The following is a 19,736-nucleotide window of genomic DNA, read 5'->3' as shown; positions in this document are numbered from 1 at the left end:
AGGGCATACGGATGGTATGCAAATTCGGCTATCTGCTGAAAGTCGTTGACAGCTCCCAACGTTCTTAGCGGAGATACGTCCAGAAGTGATCCATCTGCTCTGAGCAGTGTGATCTCGATGCCTAGAGCACACCAATCATGTTCAAGACTGTTATTGATAATGTGTGCACTGCTGCCAGGGAACATAGTCACTTTATTAGCAGGGTTTTATCTTCAAAGCACTTTACTGTCTATTATTATCATACCGGTCTCTGATCAGCTTGAGAATCTTACGATCAGAGCAGAAACCAGTGATAGACAGGGACAAGTCCTAAGAAAGTAACACTATGTCCCTGACAGTAGTGCTTCCTGTTTCTTGTGCGTGAGCATGCGCATTAGTAGCATTCGTACTGCAGAGCAATCAATCAGAAGCCAAGCCATCCATAAGATAGCACAGAAAAGGAAAATTGTGGAAAATCCGCGTTGCTGGTAATCCAAATAGTAAATCCAGATCCACACAAGTGGATTTGCGATTTATATTTTGCCAACGTGTTCCAAAGTATTACACACTTCATCAGACCAAAAACCATGATCGTTTCTGTAATTTCTTTGGTCTGAGGACCCTTTGGACCTGCAGCAGCTGGATTTCTTTGCCATAATAATGCTGTGTCAACACAACCAGACAAAGTTAGCATAACCTTTTTTAATATTTAATTGTCTACCGGATAAGACCCTATTGCCCTGTTTTCTGCTCCCTGGTTTTCTATTAATCCACAAGATAGCAGCACGCATCCTTTAAAAATCTTGTATATAAATCAAAGATTTTTAAATCGATATGGACTTTCACAGCAATCAGTATGTAAAACAAGTATACATGTTTAATAACATTTTTAAATTTTTTTAACAAAAGTAAATTTTTTGCAGATAGGTCCTTCTTAAGGTTCTATATGTAGCATTATGTGCTGCTGTATTTTACCCAACCGCAGGTTAATCTAGTTTTTTTGTTTTATTTCATTACTATATATTTATCATAAGAGATCATGTGGGCAATACCACCAACACAGAAAAATGACAGATAAAGAATCCTAAATTATGAATGATCAATCATTTTTATGGGTAACAGGACAAAGCAGCAAGAATACATGATCAAACCAGGGAATAATGGCCGACCCGTGTCAGCCCTTCTAGAGAGGGGAGGAAGTGGGAAGAAGAAGCGTGGAGGCGGAGGAGGGTGCAAGAAATCCAAGTTCTGAGAGTGCAACAGGGCATAGTAGAATGAAGATGAACCATGGTGGGTTGTATGAATAATACACTACAAAACATCACGATAAAGAAATAGAGCGAAGACAGTCAAAAATGAAAGTCTGATGGCTTCAGTAGGATGGAGGAGTTACTGCGTATGATGAAAAGGGCACTACCAATAGCTGACTGTCTTTCAGGGTATCATGGAAAACCATAGAGTAGTAGTTAGTGACAGTGGTGTTCTGCCTAGACCCCTTTAAGACCATGAGCATTTTGTGATCTACCTTGGAAAACAACATGGAGATTAAAAGCAGATCATTTTGTTTCTGTAAATAGAGCAATGCAAACACGTGCCACCATTATTAAGTGTAGAAGAACACTTTAAAGGAATAATTGTTAGCGCGGGTGGTCAGGAGCGGGAACTCCGAGAGTGGACCGTGGCACCGAGGGACCCCGGGCGAGCTGCCAGGTGGAACCGACCCCTATACAGGGACCGTTAGGAGCAGGCCCAGGGGTTCGAGTACCACGGTAGCCGGTACCGGGAGGGGCGGCTCAGGATGGACAGGAGTAAGACTGAGACTGGAGTAGGACGGCAGGAGCACTGAAGACAGGACTGGAGTAGGACGACAGGAACACAAGGCAGGACTGGAGTAGGACGGCAGGAACACTGAAGGCAGGACTGGAGTAGGACGGCAGGAACACGAGGCAGGACTGGAGTAGGACGGCAGGAACACTGAAGGCAGGACTGGAGTAGGACGGCAGGAACACAAGGCAGGACTGGAGTAGGACGACAGGAACACTGAAGGCAGGACTGGAGTAGGTAACCAGGAACACGGGTAGCAGGACTGAGAAGCTGCTGTGAGGAGCAGCCGAGACAGGAACTGCAGGAGCAGAGTGTGCACGATGGAGCGAGGCCAGAGTGTTAGGAAACACAACGATCAGGCGCCTCCCTCAGGGGGAAGCGGCCTGATATGGCCCCGTCTGGTCAGCCATTGGTCCAAAGGTGCTTCCGGGTCAGGGCACAGCCGGAGCATAAGAAGCAGGAAGGAGGCGCAGCCGCGGCCTATGGCGCATGCGCATAGCATGCAGGGAAGGCATCAGTCGCGGGCCTGTCTCAGGTGACCGCCGCGGCCGTCGGGTGGAGAGAGGCTGCAGCGTGGGAGCGGAGGGCGACTGCGGCGTGGGAGCGGAGGCCGGGTGAGTATGGCGGAGCGGTGTAACAATAATGCAATGTGCTAAGGTGTGATAAGACCCATAATTCTGATAGCAGACAAGTCCTAAAGGGGGAAGATCAGTCATCTGCCACATACCCGGATATATGTCCATTTACATATGCTACAGCTGGCATAGACTAGGCTCTGTAAGAATAGCAGCAGGGTAGATCCAGATGATGAATAAAAGGTGATCTTGCTTCTTTATTTGCTTGACCATTACATCCCACTGCCCACAGTAATGACCAAGCCCATACTGGCCTCCAATTTAATGATAATCCCCCGCTTGGCAAATTGCAATCCCAACTGTCATGCTGCAGCACTGAAGGTAAATGCAGAGTAACGCAAACTTCACTAGATGGCAACAGAGTGGAGAGAGGGCTGGACTCCTGCTCAGAGCAGAGCAGCAGCACTGCAGCGAGGCTACCACCAGGTGGCAGCAGAATAGTCAGACAAGCCGGGTCGATACCAGAGAGTAGCGTAATACCAAGGGGAATTCCATACACACAGTCCGAGAAGCGCAAAAAGGTCAGTACCGATCCGTATCAGAAGTACCAGAAGGAAAGGATAGAATCAGGTCAGAGCCAAAGCAGAGTCGAGTACCGGGGAGTCCAAACACAGGGGCACACTGTCAGGACGGGTAGGAGAGATGTACACAGACACAGGCAAAGTCAGCTAAATGCAGCAGGACAAATCAGGGTCTCACCAGAGTCAGCTACACTCGCTGTAGGCAGGAAGTATAACTGGGACTGCCCGCAGGATGCAGTGCAGAGAAATAGCAGACCTGACACCGGAACGAGGCATAGAAAGTTAACTCCTGAATGACCAGACCGGGAAAGGAGAGACAACACCCAAAACCCGGTCTGGATCATGACACCAACCAGCTAAATAGGCCAACTGCAGGACTACTTGACACCACAAATGTGATGTGTCCCCTTTATCAGCACCTCACTTCATTGTTGAGTTGCATTGTTCCATCATCATAACATACGTTCGTAGGCCCTCGTTTTAGCTGAGAGGTGAGAAACCATTCTTGCTTCTAGCTATGCTCATAGTGTATTTATTTATTTTACTTGTATAGCACCATCATATTCCAATGCGCTTTACACACCATCAACGCTGTCTCTATCAGGTTCACAATATAAACTGGAGGGTGGGAGGAGAATGGATGACATGCAGGAAAGAGCATAAATACTCCTTGCAGATGTTGTCCTTGGTGGGATTTGAACCCAGATCCCCAGTTCTGCAAATCAACAGTGCTAACCACTGAGCTGCCCACCAAGTACTGAGCCCACCAGTGCAGCAACCCAGGCCCAAAAGTGTACTATTCTTGGATAACACAATATCACAATGCATAAAATACATATATTCATTATTTTGACCCAGGGTAAGAACAGATAATAATGCAGTATTCACTCAGCTCAGCATTCTCTCAGACAACTTACAGTTTCTACAATGGAACGTATAATCCTTTTTCCCTTAAGCAGGCTATATGTTTTCTCCACTTACACAAAACTGATAATATGATAATTATTAGGAATACCTTAGTGAATTGTTCCAAACTGAGCATTATATGGAACAACATTATTCCAGGTTAGTATTGTGGTTCAGGACACAGGAATAGTGAAAAAGGATTAACAGTCTTAATAATACTAAAATCTCTCTTTATTTTTGGGTCCAAAGTTTGGTTGGATGATCGCTTCTAACTGGAGGGCAGTAACTACAGACTTATCCATCAATCTAATATTTTTGAAGAAATGCGTCCGTTTCCTTTTACTAGTGATTTGGGGGTTCATAAAGTCGCAAACATGCAGTGTGGGGTTTTCACTGCTATTTACAGTAAAAGGCATTTAGATGTTTTTTAAACCAATCTTGCTCTGATGGTTGCACAATAATTTTTCAATTTAGATGATAAGTCAGAAGATAATTGTCACATTGAAAAATACTTAGCCGATTCTCATTACCTCTATGAAACCCCATTACAGGAGAGTAATGTGTTCTGCAAAGAGTGTAATTATCATTATGAGAACCAGGGAAGCTGCGGTCACAGGGGAGCGCTGGGAGAACGGTCTCAAGGAGTTTAAGCAGAAAGGGGTCCACCGCAGCTCCAGCCGTGCACCTCCAAAGGAGGACAAATACAATGGTGAATAAAATCGCGGTCAGAGGAGCGCTAGGAAGACCAAGACAAGTAGTTTTTCTTCAATCCACAACGCGTTTCGACGGTAACACCCTCTTCATCAGGTGGCAGTTTATTAACGACAAACAGGAAAGGGTATTTAACCCTCAAACAACCAATGAAAAAACAGATGCAATTAACAAATCACATGGTAACATAGAATTACAAAGGACAGGTGTAGGTCTAATAAAAACACATGATATAAAGCATATAATAAGAACACACTAAAATGAAATATACAATATACTAAAATACATAAAAATATGAAATATAAAAATGTGCATTATATTAGAATAGAATAAAAAATAATACAGTATATGATATAATAAAATTATCTGGTCACCTTTTCAATGGTCACATTTAATCCCTCAGGGGCCAATGTGTCTAGCTTAAATATCAAAAAGCTTTCTCTCCTGATTACACTGCTATAGCGATCACAAACATCTAGTATGCAGTAGCGTAGCTACTGGGGGGGGGCAGAGGGAGCGGTCGCCCAGGCCCCATGGTCTGAGGGGGCCCACCCCGAGCTACACTACTGTAACTGTATTGGCGTGCGCAGCACAATTACATTCTGCGGCAGAGCAGGGAGAATCGATCTCCCCGCTCTGCCGCTATGGGCCCCTGAGCAGGCGGTGGGGGGCCCTGTGCCAGCAGTGGTCCCCCCGTCATTGCAGGGTCAGCTGTACCGGCATCTAGCTCATACAACTGACCGCAGTGCTGAGAGAGGGAGCGATCGCTCCTCCCATCATCCCCCTCTCCCTGACAGCGGGCACGCTGATGTCACTGCCTGGCGCCCGCTGCCAGGAGATGAGCGGGAGAGCAGGGAGCAGTGCAGGAGCCGGGAGGAAGAGAGGTGAGTATTAGATTTATTTATTTTTGTAACGGGGTGCATTATAATACAGAGGCTGCCTATGGGGTTACAGAGGCTGTGTATGGGGTTACAGAGGCTGCCATAGGGGTACAGAGGCTGCCTATGGGGTTACAGAGGCTGTCTATGGGGGTACAGAGGCTGCCTATAGGGGTACAGAGGCTGTCTATGGGGGTACATTATAATACAGAGGCTGTCTATGGGGGTACAGAGGCTGACTATGGGGGTACATTATAATACAGAGGCTGTCTATGGGGGTACATTATAATACAGAGGCTGAATATGGGGGTACAGAGTCTGACTATGGGGGTACATTATAATACAGAGGCTGCCTATGGGGGTATATTATAATACAGAGGCTGCCTATGGGGGTACAGAGGCTGCCTATGGGGGTACAGAGGCTGCCTATGGGGGTACATTATAATACAGAGGCTGTCTATGGGAGTACAGAGGCTGACTATGGGGGTACATTATAATACAGAGGCTGAATATGGGGGTACAGAGGCTGACTATGGGGGTACATTATAATACAGAGGCTGCCTATGGGGGTATATTATAATACAGAGGCTGAATATGGGGGTACATTATAATACAGAGGCTGTCTATGGGGTACAGAGGCTGCCTATGGGGGTACATTATAATGCAGAGACTGCCTATGGGGGTGCATTATAGTACAGAGGCTGCCTATGGGGGTACAGAGGCTGCCTATGGGGCTGCATTATAATACAGAGGCTGCGTATGGGGGTGCATTATAATAAAGAGGCTGTCTATGGGGGTACAGAGGCTGCCTATGGGGCTACAGAGGCTGACTTTGGGGGGCATTATAAGATAGAGGCTGCCTATGGGGGTGCATTATAATAAAGAGGCTGTCTATGGGGGTACAGAGGCTGCCTATGGGGGTACAGAGGCTGACTATGGGGGTACATTATAATACAGAGGCTGAATATGGGGGTACAGAGGCTTACTATGGGGGTACATTATAATACAGAGGCTGCCTATGGGGGTATATTATAATACTGAGGCTGAATATGGGGGACAGAGGCTGCCTATAGGGGTACATTATAATACAGAGGCTGCCTATGGGGTACAGAGGCTGCCTATGGGGGTACATTATAGTTCAGAGGCTGTCTATGGGGGTACAGAGGCTGACTATGGGGGTGCATTATAATACAGAGGCTGCCTATGGGGGTGCATTATAATACAGAGGCTGCATATGGGGAGTGCATTATAATACAGAGGCTGCATATGGGGAGTGCATTATAATACAGAGGCTGCATATGGGGAGTGCATTATAATTCAGAGGCCGCCTATGGGGTGGATTATAATACAGAGGCTGCCTATGGGGATGCATTATAATTTAATGGCTGCCTATGGGGTTGCATTATAATACAGAGGCTGCCTATGGGGGTGCATTATAATATAGAGGCTGCTTATGGGGGGTGCATTATAATATGGAGGCTGCCTATGGGGGTGCATTATACTATAGACTCTGCCTATGGGGGTGCATTATACTATATTAAGGACTATCTGGTGTATTATACTGTATCAGGGGTCCCCAAACTGTAGCTCGGGAGCCACATGTTACTCACAGTCCCATGAATTGGGGCTTGCGACTGTCTGCCAGCTATGTGTATTAGCTCAAGGCCTAGCAAACAGGTATGAAGAGTACATCACAAAATAGTGATTTACGTGAGTAGCCCTGCACAGAAGAGCAGATCTGGTTACACATATCCTGGTCTTAGGGGTTTAGAGATGTTTTAGGTATGGTACGCTGGAGGATGGTACTACCTGTTAGAGGAGGTGCTCAAAGCTTGATGTGACAGTGTGTTGGGAGTCCTTGATGGGAGAATACTGAATGGGGGTATTGTGGGAACCCCTGGATCTCAGTGTGATGCTTTGGAATGATTTGTGTGGAAAAGCATTGGTTATCACTATACCTGTAATGGGGGTTTTGAGTAACACTTCTTTGAAGGAGATGGGAGCTGAATGTGGCTCGCGACCCTCTGTCTAAGCTGAATGTGGCTCTCAAGGTCAGAAAGGTTGGAGACCACTGTGCTATATGGATGCTATCTAGGGAGCCATCATACAGTGATTATAGTGACGGGGCCATCATACAGTGAGGGGGCATTATACTGTGTATAAGAGAGCATCATACTGTGTATAGAGGAGCTGTACAGGGGGGAGACTTGGGACATTACTAAATGTAAAGTGGGCACTTATAGGGGAACTTGGGTTACTGTGACTCAAAGGGGCATAAAGGGCACTATTACATTCTAGGGGACAAAATGTGGGCACTGTTTTCTAGGGTACTTGCACCCAGCATCACTATATTGTAGAGGGTTGCTTTAAAATTTAGAGGTCACACAGAACCACACAGCAGGTGCAGTAATAGGGGCACATACGGCAGCAGTGGCTCAGTATTGGGGCATCAGGCGCAGTAATAGGGTCACATACGGCAGCAGCTTAGTATTGGGGTATCAGGTGCAGTAATAGGGACACATACGGCAGCAGTGGCTTAGCATTGGGGTATCAGGTGCTGTAATATGGACACATACGGCGATAGCGGTTCAGTATTGGGGTATCAGGTACAGTAATAGGGACACATATTGTAGAGGGTTGCTTTAAAATTTAGAAGTCACACAGAACCACACAGCAGGTGCAGTAATAGGGGCACATACGGCAGCAGCGGCTCAATTTTGGGGTATCATGTGTAGTAATAGGGACGCATATGGCAGAGGCTCAGTATTGGGGTGTCAGTTGTAATAGGGACACATACAGCAGCAGCTGATCAGTATTGGGATATCAGGTGTAGTAATAGGGACACATACAGCAGCAGCGGTTCAGTATTGGGGTATCAGGTGCAGTAATAGGGACACATACGGCAGCAGCGGCACAGTATTGGGGTATCAGGTGCAGTAATAGGGACACATGCGGCAGCAGCAGCTCAGTATTGGGATATCAGGTGTAGTAATAGGGACACATACAGCAGCAGCGGTTCAGTATTGGGGTATCAGGTGCAGTAATAGGGACATATACTGCAGCAGCGGCACAGTATTGTGGTATCAGGTGCAGTAATAGGGACATATGCGGCAGCAGCAGCTCAGTATTGGGGTATCAGGTGCAGTAATAGGGACACATACGGCAGCAGCGGCTCAGTATTGGGGTATCAGCAGGATGAGCAGTTTGTGCTGGTTGAGAATAGTCCAATTGGAAACAGTGCTGAAAATGTGAGAAGTGAAACGTGTCTTGTTGTATTCTCTGTAGCCGAGTCCTTGCTGGAGAAGTCATGTCGGTCTGGGCCAGATGGAAAAGACGCGAAAAGTGAATGACTCCATCAGAAAAAACGTCAGCGGTAAGTCACTATCTGTAACTCTGCTGTAATCTATTATATGTTCTGTAGGACTGGTATTATTTACCACTGACCATATGGCGGTAATATCAGTATTGGTCTTTTTATATATAGATTATTTTTGGCAGCAGCGCGGTCATCTGTTAAGGTTCTCTGGTTAGGGGCCCACTCAGAAGTTTCACCCCCCCTGAACCAAAACCCTAGCTACGCCTCTGCTGGTATGTTATCAATAATTGTTAATTTTAGAGATTTTAAACTTTTCTGGTGTGTAGTCAAAAAGTTTTTGGATAAACTATGCAGTAAAAAGCCATTCCGAATATTCTTGCGATGATTATTTAACCGTGTGTGCATCGTTTGTATAGTACGACCTACGTATTGTAGTCCGCAACTCATACAGTATATAGATGGCAGTTAACATGGTGGTTAATTTTATAGTTAATGCCTGTGGTGTTAGATCTAAATTCTTTGACCCCATTTAAAATAGATGTACAGCAAAGACATTTAGCAGCTCTGCACGCAAAACAGCCAGGACTCAGAATTGTTTTAGCCAGGGACATGGAACGTGGGTTCAGATTCGTGTTACTAGGTGCAACAAGGCTGCGAAGCGTGCGATTTCTTCTAAAGACCGTGCTAGGGCGGGTGGGAATATGACCGGAAAGTTTAGGGTCACCCTCAAGAATAAACCAGTATTTAGTAAGAAGCCTTTGTATCAACCTATGAAACTGATTAAATGTGGTGACGAAACTCCACCTACCAATTTCAGAAACTGAGGAACCATTGACCTGATTATTTTTGTTTTTATCTATACAATCTTGCTGCGAGAATGTTTTAGCTCTCAAAAATGCATCCTGGACCAATTTTTTGGGGTATCCTCTTTGTTGAAACTGTTGCTTCAAAATTTCTGCTTCATTGCAAAAATCATTGTCCTTTGTACAATTTTTTTCTGATCCTCTAATACTGCCCATATGGGATATTGAGAATCCATTTAGGCAGGTGACCGCTATTAAAACTTAAACAGCTATTGACGTCTACACTTTTAATATTTGCTTCCTTTGTGTGTTTTAACCTTATATCTAATTGCTGCTTGCTTTATTGCCCTCCATCTGACATGGATTATTTCAAGCTTAAATCTGAATCTCATAGAATTATTAATATCTTTGAAGCTTTAGGGGCCTCTACAAGTTCTGTTGTTTTGTCTGAACAAGTTCCCCTTCTGAAACTAAATGACACTGATAAAAGGGATATTTTTAAATTGTTTCTTGATTATGAGAACCAAAGTAGAATTGAGATCACTAATCACATAGATGTGCTTTTCTTGAAGCAATATATTGATGAAGGTTTAGTATACAAGGGTTTGGTTATAGCCCAACAATCATCATTTTCTAATGATGCTGAATTCTCTAAATTGTGGGATGCTGTTCATTTGAAATGCTCCATGGACGTGATGGATTTACTTCTTATTAAAAGAAATTCATTAGCCGACTCTGCCTTGCCTCAACCCACTATACTTAAGGAGATACTAACTCAACTGGTTATTATTTAGGGGTAACCCTATACTTTCTGGTCATATTCCCACCCGGCCTAGCACGGTCCTTAGAAGAAATCGCACGCTTCGCAACCTTGTTGCACATAGTAACACGACTCTGAACCCACGTTCCATGTCCCTAGCTCAAACGATTCTGAGTCCTGGCTGTTTTGCGTGTAGAACTGCTAAAGGTCTTTGCTGTACATCTATTTTAAATGGGGTCAAATAATTTAGATCTAATACCACAGGCATTAGCTATAAAATTAACCACCATGTTAACTGCCAGTCTATACAGTATATGTAGTATATCTAAAAGAATGTGGTTGCGGACTACAATACGTAGGTCTTACTATACAAACGATGCACACACGGTTAAATAAGCATCGCCAGAATATTCGGAATGGCTTTTTACTGCACAGTTTATCCAAACACTTTTTGACTACACACCAGAAAAGTTTAAAATCTCTAAAATTAACAATTATTGATAACATACCAGATAATGTTTGTGATCACTATAGCAGTGTAATCAGGAAAGAAAGCTTTTGGATATTTAAGCTAGGCACATTGTCCCCTGAGGGATTAAATTTTTCCATTGAAAAGGTGACCAGATAATTTGATTATATCATATATTTTTTATTCTATTTTAATATTACTGCATATTTTTATATTTCATATATATTTTTATGTATTTTAGTATATTGTATTATATTTCATGTTAGTGTGTTCTTATTATATGCTTGATATCGTGTTTTTATTAGACCCACACCTGTCCTTTGTAATTCTATCTTACCATGTGATTTGTTAATTGCATCTGTTTTTTCATTGGTTGTTAGGAAGGGGTATTTAACCCTCAGTTTGTCATTAATAAACTGCCACCTGATGAAGACGGTGTTACCATTGAAACGAGTTGTGGACTGAAGAAAAACTACCTTGTCTTGGTGTTCCTAGCGCTCTTCTGACTGCGATTGTATTCACCATAATTATCATTTATAGCAGTGACTGGTGATTTTCTCTACAAGGTTGTATTCTAGTGCACAGCTAAGGTCAATATAAATGGGGTCCATTGGGAAAAATAGTACTGAATATGCTTACATTATGCCACTAGTGACCGGATGGTTGTAAATAGGCAGAAATTATTAACTGTTGGTAGGACATATGCGTAATGTAATTGTACGCCAATGATTCCATCCACTACTATACTGTCTTCTCTCCAAATGGTGTGGAATATCTACTTACTTCTGTTTCTTTGCAAGATATCTGAAAATACAATGGTTTCAACAAAATATGATTAAAATGATTAGTACCTTATCATAGCTGTAAAACCTATCCAGCACACTTCCTTGATGGTAATATTGCGATAAATATTCTTTGGGGATAGTTATAATACTCAAATATGTTTTGTGCTTTGTCTTATTCTTAATTACATTTCCCTTTCATTCTATAGAAAGAGCAACAACAAACTCTACAGTTGTAAGTTCCTGATCTAATTCCTAGTGCAATGCTTCCGTCATTCATCTATCTGATAAAAAACTGCTCTTTGTGAATCTCACTCCATGAGTTAATGCGTGAATAAGGGAGCTGGGACACATTGGCTCAAAGTTGTATGAAATGGTGGAGTTTGACCACAACAAACGGTCCTTTGTTTCAATTGATGATCATTGGAAATGTTGGATTCTTTCAGCCGATGATCTGCACTGCCTGTATAGTTATGCAGAGTTACAGCTATACCTACCACACGCAAAGCCGTCCATACACATTAGATGGCTTTCGGATGAATGATGCTTCAGCCAATTGTTTGGCCAATAGCCATCTCAGCCAACTTTTCCATACCCAGGAGCACTCAGCCGAACGAGCCCTCCTGTGTCCTTTATGAGAAAACCACTGGCTGACACATTCGCCGGCGGCTTATGTCCAGGAGAACAATGCAGTCAGTACTACTTAATCAGACATTCTCAACTGACATCTTCACTAACAATCAGTCGACCTGCGCTCATATACACATTAGCTGAACTTGTCGATATTGATGACATTTGTATAAAGTGTGTGAGGGCATCAAGGGGGCCCATACACAATTGAAAGCTGTTGGTTTGGCCAATCTCTCCGGACTCCTCCTTACCCATAAGTGCTCATTTTGCAGAGTGCTCCTGGGTTCTCCACAAGAGAGACAATGTCAGACTCTTCTGGCAGAAGCTTATCTCGCTAAGAACAAAAGAATCCGCCAGTACATAAGTGAATTAAATATGTACTGTAATTTATTAATGTGTGCTATTTTAAAGGGAACCTGTCACCAGGTTCTCCCAACTTAAAGTACCGCCAACACCTTTAAGCCCTCTTTTACAGCATTCTATTAAACTGTATGGCTTGTAAAATTATTCACCCCTTGGCTTTTTACATATTTTGTAACATTACATACAACCTGTGTTTCAATATTTTTGTAATCCAATATATTCTCACCTACCATCGAAACCTTCAAAAAGAGCCTGAAGACCCACCTCTTCCGACAAGCCTATAACCTGCAGTAACCACCGATCGACCAAACCGCTGCACGACCAGCTCTACCCTCGCCTACTGTATTATCACCCATCCCTTGAAGATTGTGAGCCCTCGCGGGCAGGGTCCTCTCTCCTCCTGTACCAGTTATGACTTGTATTGTTTAAGACTATTGTACTTGTTTTTATGTATACCCCCCTCACATGTAAAGCGCCATGGAATAAATGGCGCTATAACAATAAATAATAATAATAATAATAATAATGTGTGTTATGCAGCACTAAATAGTCTAAGTTGGTGAAGTGAACTGAGAGAAATATAGGCATTAACTAAATTTATGGGATCAAACAACAAAAAATTTACATGTGATTGTGTATTCACCCCTTTTGCTATGACGGCCCTAAAAATTTCTGGTGCAAGTAATTATCTTCATAAATCACATGCTTAATGAAAGAAAGTCCAATCTAAGTGTCAAATGGTCTCTCAGTATATACACACCTTTTCTGAAAGGCCACAAAGGCTGCAACACCATTAAGCAAGAGGCACCACTAACAAAACACCATGAAGACCAAGGAGATCCCCAAACAAGTCAGGGACAAAGTTGAGAAGTCAGGGTTCGATTATAAAAAAAAAATCCCAATCTCTGATGATCCCATGAAGCACCATCAAATCCATTATCATCAAATGGAAAGAACATGGTACCACAACAAACCTGCCAAGAGAGGGCCGCCCACCAAAGCTCTCAGCTCGGGTAAGGAGGGCTTTAATTAACAGCAGCACAGAGACCAAAGGTAACTCTGACAAAGCTGCAGAGTTTCCAAGCAGAGACTGGAGTATTTGTTCATACAACCACAATAGGCCTTACTCACCATAGATGTAGAGGTAGCCAACGAGTGGGCAAAAAAAACCCTTTACTTACACACAATAATTGTAAAGCTCATTTTGAGTTTGTTAAAGGACAGGTGGGAGACTCCCCAGATGTATGGAGGATGGTGCTGTGGTCAGATGAGACCAAAATTGAATTTTCTGGCCACCAAGTTAAATGCTATATCTGGCACCAAACCAACACAGCTCATCACCTCAAAAACAGCACATCCCCACAGTTAAATATGGTGGTGGCAGTATCATGCTGTGTGGATGTTTTCGACAGCAAGGACAGGGAAAATGGTCTGAGTTGATGGGAAAATGAATGGTGTGAAAAAACTGTTTAAGTCTCAATGATTTGAGACTGGGATGGAGGTTCACCTTCCAACAAGACAATAACCCAAAGCATACTCCTAAAGCAACTCTCAAATGGTTTAAGGGGAAACGTAAATGTTTTGGAGGGGCCTAGTCAAAGCCCAGACCTTAATCCAATTGAGAATCTGTGGTCAGACTTGAAGATTGCTGTTCACCAGAGGAAATCATCTAAATTGAAGGAGCTGGAGACATTTATCATCTTGAGGAATAGGCAAAAATCTTAGTAGCCAAATGTGGAAAACTCATAGAAACTTATCCAAAGCAACTTGCAGCTGGATTTGCCACAAAAAGAGGACCTACAAAGTACTGACTTTAGGGGAGTGAAAAGCTATGCACTTTGGCATTTTCAGTTATTTTGTCCTATTTGTTGTTTGCTTAACAATAAAAAGAAATTCATATGTTCACATTTGTAAGTATGTTCATTACATGAACGGATGCAGATCCTAAAAAAAAATACAGTGAAACTTAAGGTTGTGAGGTAGCAAAACATGAAAAATGCCAAGAGAGAGAATAGTTTTGCAAGACACTGTAAGTCCCCAGTACTATCTGCATAGTTAAAAGGTATTTTTTTTTATTATCCATATTATACACTTTCACCCACAAAGCTCTCCACAGTTTTGCACCACCCTACCTCTCTTCCTTCATCTCTGTCTACCACCCTACCCGTGCACTTAAAGGGAACCTGTAACCAGAATTGAACACTATTAACCTGCAGATATGGGGTTAATCTGCAGGTTAAGGCTACTTTCACACTTGCGTTAGGATGCACAGCGCACAGCCGCCGTGCAGCTCCGCCCCCTGCCGCGCTCCCTCCGGTCAGCTCCTATGGACGCATGACGCTGCATGTGACCTGTGTGTTGCATTTTGGTGCGCTCGGCGCAGCACCAAAAGGGCGCATGCGCCAGCAAAAGCATACCAGCACACGGCCTGCGTACCCAGCGCCATATATAGGGTACGCAGGTCGCATGCAGCGTCATGCGCCCATAGGAGGAGCTGACCGGAGGGCTTGTAGCAGGGGGTGGAGCTGCATGGCGGCTGTGCGCTGCGCATCCTAACGCAAGTGTGAAAGTAGCCTAATAGCGTTATAAGACTGGCAGGCACCTGTACTTAGCCGAATGCTGAAGGGAGAAAATTAAATTTATTTTCCCCAGCAGCATTCCCCATTCAGTCACGGGGCAGTGCAGCACTGGTTCAGTCACCGCTATGCGAATACAGAGCAGCGTCTGTAACTGTGCCTTCAGCCCTGACTAACACTGGCTCTGCATTGGGGCTCAGCTGTCAGTCAGAGCCAGGGGCGCAGTTACAGACGTCGCTCTATATTCTCAGAGCAGTGACTGAAGCGGCACTGCCCCCATGACTGAAATGGGAATGCTGCTGGGGAGAATAAAGTTAATTTTCTCCCCACAGTGCTAGGCTAAGTGCAGGTGCCGGCCGGCTTTGTAAACACTATTAATCTGCATTTTAACCCCGTACCTACAGGTTAACAGCATTTTTGCTGGTGACAGGTTCCTTTTAAGACTACCCATGACCTAAGAATAACATCCTCAATAATCCGAACCTCCCACTCTCCTCTTCAAGACTTCTCGCGTGCTGCACCAATTCTCTGGAATGCACTACCCCAGAAAATTTGATTAATTCGCAATACCAACAGTTTAAGTGTGCCCTAAAAATGCACTTCTTTAGATTGGCCTATTCTCTCGCCTCGCTTATATCACTATTCCTGTTTTGCCATTCCAAAAATTTCATCATTATCGGGTCCCATGTATAATCTGTTTACATATCCTCCATGCACTTAATAGCAGTCTGTACCTATACTTGTACACACACTGGCTGGTGACTGGATCATGCCTTGTTATTGAAATACCCTATTTATTATGTTAATGGCTGGACCATACAATATAAGCTCATATTACCATTTACCTATTGTGTCTCCCTAATTTCCTCATAAATTGTAAGCTTTGAGCACGGTCCTCACTCCTCTTGGTATCTGTTGAATTATGTGTTCTTCTGTAATGTCTGATATTGTCTGTACAAGTCCCTTCTGAATTGTAAAGTGGTGCGAAATATGCTGGCTTTAGAGAAATAAAATGATATTATTATACCCCCTTATGATGCGGTCCAATGGGCATTACTGGTCTTCCTTCAGTGCCTTCTCTCTCGCCACAATCATTGGCCTTCCACCTGATTCATGTGGATAACGCATCCTACGACATCCACACAGTATCCCCCAATCGTGCTCCTGCACAGGCGTACTTACAACTGCAAAAAAGGAGAAGCCGATATCAGCTCACCGATGTAGGAAAACCATGGATATGGGTGAGGTGCAAGGAGGCTTCAGGCCAGTTTCTGGCCAGTGGGAGCCATTAAAAGGAAGGGAAAAAATCCAGCAACCACAGAAAAAACGGGAAAAGGTATATATAAAAACATCACAATTATTTTTTCGTAAGGCATAAAAATGAAAACACATGAAATAAGTAAAGAGACTGGGTCTACGCGTTTCGCGCTACTAGACCTTAGTCCTGACAAGGTACGTCTAAGGGCCCCGTCACACATAGCAACTCACCAGCGATCCCGATATCAACTTGTCAGGATCGCTGGTGAGTCGCTACATGATCGCTGGTGAGCTGTCAAACAGCTTCACCAGCGATCAACACCAGCGATGCCGAGCGCGTGGCGTCGCTGTGTACGTTAGAAACCAGCGCGCTGATGCAGGGAGCTGGTAACTAAGGTACACATCGGGTTTCTAAGCAGTGCGCGTCACTTAGAAACCCGATGTGTACCTTGGTTACCAGCTCCCTGCATCAGCGCGCTGGTTTCTAACGTACACAGCGACGCCGCGCACTGGTAACTAAGGTACACATAGGGTTTCTAAGCACAGCGCGCTGATTAGAAACTGTTATGAATGGGTCACCGAGGAGGAAACAAACCTAAACATGCTAAGCCCAGAAAAAATAGAGAGGTTGGTAACTATGCAGATTGCAGATCCCTGATCCTACCACACAACTAGCAGCAGCCGTGGAGCGTGCCTACGATGAACCTAGATGCCTCGTCACGGCCGGAAGACTAAATAAGCCTAAAGCAAGAAAAGGGAAAACTAACTGACGCAGAGCAGACCACAAAGGAATAGACAGCCCCCACACGTATTGAAAGTGAAACAAGATGAAAACACAAACACAGGTAGGAAAATAGGCTGAGCAAATGATGGGGCCCAGACTAACTAGAAAGGAGAGGAAAGGAAAGACACTGCAATCTGCCCAAAACCCTACAAAATAATGTCCAACACTTCTGATAACAAAATTAACCCTGAAGTCACTAGACTTCTCCCACTATATCAGCACTCTGAAATATTCTGAGACAGATCAAAAAGAGGCCAATCTAATAAGGGACAAAAAGCAAATTGACAAATAAAGATAAATCAGTGAAAATTCAGCACAGCCCAAGCGGGGCTGGCTGACCACACAAAAAATTGAATAGAACAACAAAATCAAGTGTGTACATTAGCAAAGAAACTTAGCTTGAGCTGACTGAAACAAAGCTGAGAACCAAGACCTGACAAGCAGAAGGAATCACCAGCACCAGTGTAGGGCGTCGGCTGTCTTAAATCCAATCTGAGATTCCTGAGGTCCAATCGTCATCCTCATTATCAGGTGGCAGATCTCTACTGATTAAATCAGCCTCACTACCTCCTGTTACCACCAGAGGGAGCCTGACTGGTAGACCAGAAAATGAACTCACAACAGTACCCTCCCTTGAGGAGGGGTCACCGAACCCTCATCCATGCCACCAGGCCGATCAGGATGGGCCCGGTGAAAAGTACGAACCAATCTATTGGCATGAATATCAGAGGCAGAGACCCAAGAATTAGCCTCCTGGCCATAACCCTTCCATTTGACCAAATACTGGAGTCTCCGTCTAACCAAACGAGAATCCAATATTTTCTCTACCTCATATTCCACATTGCCTTCAACCAACACAGGGTCAGGAGGTGCTGCCATAGGAACCACTGGCTCAACAAACTTCTTCAACAGAGATTTGTGAAATACGTTATGGATCTTGAACATAACTGGAAGAGCCAATCGAAAAGAAACAGGATTAAGAATCTCCAAAATCTTATAAGGTCCAATAAATCTTGGCTTAAATTTTGGAGATGCAACCTTCATAGGAATATTCTTAGACGACAACCAAACCATATCACCCACTTTAAACTGGGGACCAATCGTCCTATGCCGGTTGGAAAATCGCTGGGCCTTTTCCTGAGAGAGTGACAACTTATCCACCACTTGGTCCCATATCTGCTGCATTCTCTCAACCACAGTGTCCACACCTGGGCAGGACGAAGAGTCCACTTGCCCTTAAGAGAATCGAGGATGAAACCCAAAATTACAGAAAAAGGTTGACATTAAAGTGGCAGAACTAGCTCTATTGTTCAGCGCGAATTTGGCCAAGGGCAAAAATGAGACCCAATCATCCTGATCAGCAGATATAAAACATCTTAAATAAGACTCCATGGTCTGGTTTGTTCTCTCAGTCTGTCCATTGGTCTGGGGATGAAACGCGAAGGAGAAGGATAACTGAATTCCCAGACTGGAACAAAAGGCTTTCCAGAATCTGGAAGCAAACTGAACTCCTCTGTCGGACACAATGTTCTGAGGAATCCCATGTAACCGAACCACCTGTTGTAAAAACAAGGGTACCAACTCAGCGGAAGATGGCAACTTTGGGAGTGGTACAAGATGGACCATCTTCAAAAATCTATCACAAATCACCCAGATAACAGTCATTCTCTGAGAGGCAGGAAGATCAGAAATAAAATCCATTGACATATGGGTCCATGGCCTCTTGGGCACCGGCAGGGGCATCAGCAACCCACTAAAACGAGAACAGGGTTTAGACCGAGAACAAGTCCCACAGGACTGTACAAAATTCCTGATATAACGAGATAAAGCAGGCCACCAAAAGGACCGACTCACCAAATCTCTAGTACCAAAAATACCTGGATGACCAGCCAATGCGGAGCAATGAATTTCAGACATCACTCGCTTTCTCCACTGGTCAGGAACATACAATTTTCCCATAGGGCAACACTCAGGTTTATCCTCCTGAAATTCCTCCAGGGCGCCTCTCAAATCGGGCGAAATGGCAGAAAGAACTACCCCCTCACCTAGGATGGTAGTAGGCTCGGTCACATTAAGAGAATCGGCAAAGAAACTCCTAGAAAGGGCGTCTGCCTTAACATTCTTAGTGCCCGGAAGAAAAGAGACCACAAAATTAAAACGCGTGAAAAACAAGGCCCATCTAGCATGTCTAGGATTCAAGCATTTGGCCGACTCCAGATAAATCAAATTCTTGTGATCGGTGAGGACCACAACTTGATGTCTAGCTCACTCCAACCAATGTCTCCACTCCTGAAATGCCCATTTCATGGCCAACAATTCCCGATTCCCCATGTCATAGTTGCGTTCAGATGAGGAGAACTTTCGAGAAAAGAAGGCACAGGGATTTATCTTAGAAGTCACAGGGTCTTTTTGGGACAAAACAGCTCCTGCACCAATCTCAGAAGCATCTACCTCCACCTGAAAAGGAAGTGAGACATCAGGTTGCCGTAAAACCGGAGCTGAAGTAAATCTCCGCTTAAGCTCCTGAAATGCTGAGACTGCC

Source organism: Dendrobates tinctorius, unplaced genomic scaffold (assembly GCF_039654945.1).
Source record: "Dendrobates tinctorius isolate UK_male_01 unplaced genomic scaffold, ASM3965494v1 ptg000044l, whole genome shotgun sequence".
In the NCBI taxonomy this organism is placed as follows: domain Eukaryota; kingdom Metazoa; phylum Chordata; class Amphibia; order Anura; family Dendrobatidae; genus Dendrobates; species Dendrobates tinctorius.
Note: the sequence above shows the minus strand (reverse complement) of the source record.